Source organism: Quercus lobata, chromosome 6 (genome assembly GCF_001633185.2).
Source record: "Quercus lobata isolate SW786 chromosome 6, ValleyOak3.0 Primary Assembly, whole genome shotgun sequence".
NCBI lineage: Eukaryota > Viridiplantae > Streptophyta > Magnoliopsida > Fagales > Fagaceae > Quercus > Quercus lobata.
Window position 1 is genome coordinate 29,440,985 of NC_044909.1, and position 4,723 is coordinate 29,445,707.

General features: G+C 35.2%; 1 pseudogene; it reads left to right on the forward strand.

The window, feature by feature from the left end:
• Positions 1–489: 489 nt before the first annotated feature.
• LOC115993691 lies at positions 490–1,820 on the forward strand (annotated as a pseudogene).
• The last annotated feature ends 2,903 nt before the right edge of the window (positions 1,821–4,723 follow it).

Here is a 4,723-nt window from a genome sequence, read left to right on the forward strand (position 1 = left end):
ACACACACATTCACCATGACAATCAACATTCATTCATCATCACAGAAAACCTTGACCATGACCATGACCATGAGGTCCACTAGTCTCTTCTTCTTCCTTTCCCTCCTCTCTCTCTCCTCTGCCTCGAACCATGACCATTCAACCTCCAACACCAATGCTGCACCTACACCTCCCTCTTCTATCCAACAACTCTGTAAAGCCGCTACTCGGTTCCCTGATCTATGCGTGAGCTCGTTATCCAATTCCAAACAACTCCCTCCAAACCCGACTCCTCTCCAACTCATCTACTCATCACTCTCTGTCACCTCTGAAATTGCCCGTACAGTCCAATCAAAGGTGAACGACATTATAAACTCCGCCGCAGGGGACCAAAACCGCACAAGAGCCTCGAACAACTGTCTTGAAGCTCTCAAAAGTTCACTATACCGGATCTCTATTACCACCAATGACGCTCTCCCACGCGGCAACCTCAAAAGCGCTAGAACTTGGATGAGCGCTTCTCTTCTTCACCATACCGACTGCGCCTCAGCTCTCACGAGAGTAAACGACACGAAGTTGGTGACCAAGACGCTTTCGTTGGTGGACTCATTAATAAACATTACGAGCAACGCGCTGAGCCTATTGTTTTCATACGATCATTTCGGAAACAACACCGCTTCGTGGATTCCGCCGAGGACCGAGCGTGATGGGTTTTGGGGGCCAGTGAAGAAGTCTGGAATTGCGGGGTTTAAAGGCGGGGTTCCAGAAAACTTGAAGGTGGATGTGACGGTGAGTAAGGACGGAAGGAATCGGTTTTATAAGATGGTGCAGGATGCAGTGAACGCAGCGCCCAACAACACCGCTGATGGAAAGAGGTTTGTGTAAGAATTAAGGCAGGGGTTTATGAGGAGATAGTAAGAGTTCCGTTGGAGAAGAAGAATGTCGTGTTTTTGGGAGATGGGATAGGTAAAACGGTCATTACAGGCTCTTTGTATGTGGGCCTGCCTGGGATTTCTACCTCTTCTAGTGCTACAGTTGGTAAGTCTCTTATCTCTTATTAATTTGATGATGATTCTAATTAATGTTTTGATTATAAAATTAATTAATTTATTAATCATGTTGCTGGGCCCGGGGCAGCCGTTCTTGGCGATGGATTCATGGCCAGTGGTATCACATTCCAGAACACAGCCGGTGTTGATAAAGACAACCAATCCCACCAAGCAGTAGCCTTCAAATTAAGCAGTGATTTTTCTGTCATTGAAAACTGTGAATTCCTAGGCAATCAAGATACTCTTTTTGCTCAGACACTCCGCCAATTCTACAAATCATGCCGCATCGTAGGCATCGTGGATTTTGTTTTTGGAAACGCTGCGGCTTTTTTCCAAGACTGCCAAATCATAGTCAAACCTCGGCAAGCTGCTCCAGAAAAAGGAGAAAAGAATTACATGACTGCACATGGCAGAACAGACCCTGCCCAAACAACAGGTTATGTTTTTTATAATTGTTTGATTAACGGCACCGAGGAATACATGAAGTTGTACCATGGCGCTAGCAAACCTGAAATACACAGCAATTTCTTGGGGAGGCCATGGAAGGAGTACGCCAGAACAGTTTACATACAAAGCAGCTTACAAGAACTTGTTTCACCACAAGGCTGGCTGCCATGGAATACCGACGATTTTGCCTTGAAAACGCTTTATTTTGGGGAATTTCAGAATTCTGGACCGGGTTTTACTCCACCCCGAAGGGTAAACTGGAGTAACCAAATTCCTGCAGAACAAGTTCAAACATATTCCGTTGAGAATTTCATTCAAGGAGATCTGTGGATTCCATCATCCTAATAAATTTTTTTTTTTATAATGAGAAAGCCATCATCTAAAATTAATTAGTCATCATAACTCATAAAAGAGAGTAATTTCAACTCTTAAGCTGTAGTTTTCATAAAAAAAATTTCCCTTGGAACTAAATATTATTGGAATATTCTGAAATTTTGCCTCTAAGTTTGGGGCATTCTTTGAAACATATTGTCCTCATACAAGCCAACTCTTCTCGGTGTATGTTCATTAATTGTTTTGGGTCTTTGTATGTTCATTAATTATGTAATTTTTTTTTTTTTTTTCGTGTACTCTATTATGTGGCCACCAACTACTTATCAGAAATTTGATATTTGGAATTTAATGAGGATTGGAGGGAAGTAGTTTCTACTTTTGTGAAGAAAAATACACGATCGAAGGGAAATTTGGCACAGGTTTAGGTGGAATCCTATGAAATTTGGTATTGGTTTAGTTAGGTGAAGGTTAATTGTAAACTATGAGAACTAGTCGCAGACCCGCGCGTTATGCATGATAAATTTGTTTTTAATAGTGTTATTATTATATATTATTAATTATTAATATTTTTCTATGCATTACTTCTCAAGCTCCATTATATATGTATGATCAATATATTGCAGGATTCATGGTGATTGGAGGCTTTGGTGATGGAATTAATTGTGTATTATTAGAGATTAGTATTTGGAATAGAATGTGGAAATTTTATCCATTGGACATACTTGAAGAAACAATCCAACTTTTGAACTTGCAATTTAATGGATAATTCATAATCAACTGGTAGAAAATATGAACAACCTACATAACCAAAAGATAATATAAAATATATTTTAGCATAGCCTTTTTCATTTTATTTATAATTGAGAGTTAGACTTGAATAAGCAATCCAACTTTAAAATATGCAAATTAACAGGTAACATGTGAGCAATGGGTGGGTAAAATAGTAATTAAAACGGTGACAGGTGTCCACATCATGGAACACCAAGAACTTTTTTTTTAATGAATGAACATAAACACTTGCATGCAAATACACACAATAAAAAAAATCTTATATTTTATGTTTTGGGGTGCATTGATTTTGCTGTCATCTATTTATAGTGTCTTCTTGGTTGTTAAGTAAGTTCATACAAGAAACATGTAGAGCATTTTTCTAAGACTATTTGAAGATTCTTGCCTTATGTAGTTCCATTATAAATGAAACTATCACAAGATAAGACCCAACCCAAATACTTAAACCAACCTCATTTTTAAGACCAACATCAATTTTTTTTTTAAGCTCTCTCTTCTTTTGGTTTTAATCTTGATCCCTCTGTTTTTACTCTTTCACTTTGTGTTAAAAGCTTCCACTGCCTATTTTAGCACTGCCCCGAATTCTCACCCTCATGCTCTATATGCCATCCTTTTTCTTTTGTTTTTTTTTTTTTTTCCTTCTACCGTTTGAAATTTATGAACCCAAGAAAGACAACTTGAGAACCCCTATCTTTTGCACTATTTTATCCCCCTTAACTTTTATACTCTCCTAAGCTGCCCATTTCACTGATCAATGACATATATTCAATCTCATATAGATTTAAGCTATGATTTGTGTCTTTGAAACAATTCTAGAAGTAGCGGTATCTCTTCATTAAATGTTTTGTCTTAATTATAGAAAGCCATTTGATTACACCCACCTAAAAATCATTTCAAATAAGTGGTGGATAATATGAACAGCTTACACCACCAAAAATAATATGAGAACTATTTTAGTAAAAAATTTCATTTTATTTACAACCGACATTTAGTGATACCTAAAGAAATATTCTAGCTATTGAACTTGCAATTTAATAGATAATCCGTGATAAATTGGTAGAAAAACTGAACATCTTACACAACCCAAAGATAACATAAAAATTATTTTAGCATACCGAAACATAATATAAAAATATGTTAGCATAACCTTTTCATTTTATTTATAATTGAGAGTTGTACATACTCGAAGAAACAACTCCAACTTTATTTACAATGGAATTTCCTTGCAAAGCAACTCATTCAACAATGTTCTATTTCTTTTGGATAATTCCTTTGGTTACATAAACTATTCGGTTGACAATGGAATTTCCTAGCAAAGCAACTCATTAAACAATACACTACAAAAAAGGAGAAGTAATATGTTTTGAGTATGTGCAACTGTATCAAGCCCAGATCACTCATATATATGTTTATACTGCTACTTCTGCCTCCATAGTGGTAATAGTTCTGAATCTATCTATGACACTTGTAAATCGCCAATAAATAAATAAGAAAAAAAAAGTAATGCAAGAATGAATAAAAATGATATAAGAATTTAAATCATTTAACTTATTTTTAGTGGACTTCCAAATATATGTGATCAAATCTAATAGTGGAGAAGTTCTTGAGTAAATGTAGCTTATCTTATCAAAGTTTTCCATAGATACCTTTATGATATGAGTACATTAAGAGTAATCATTCAATTATCACTGGCTTGGGCGTGAACATTTTTACAAATGTCTCTGATTGAACAGCATGCAATAGTACTCTAAAAACTGTCAAAATAAAATTTACATATTCCCTATTGAGATACTACCAATAAAAAATTGCCTACAATTTAGGTCTTCCCTCCAATTTCATTAAAAATATATCATTCTCACATGAAAAAGATCTATAAAATTAATTAAAAATATTTTTTCATTAGTTAATTACATACTTTCAACTTCAAATATTAAATGGGAAAGACGCATTGAAAATATATGAAAGATGTATTGCTCAAAAAAGAACTAAAGACGTAATTTATAAAATGTTTGAACTAAAGAACTAATTTGCTCTGCTTTTTAAATTTTTTTTTTTTTTTATAACTAATTTGAACTAAAGAACTAATTTTTTAAAGTATGTAATTAACTAATTAACCAAAGGAGCAA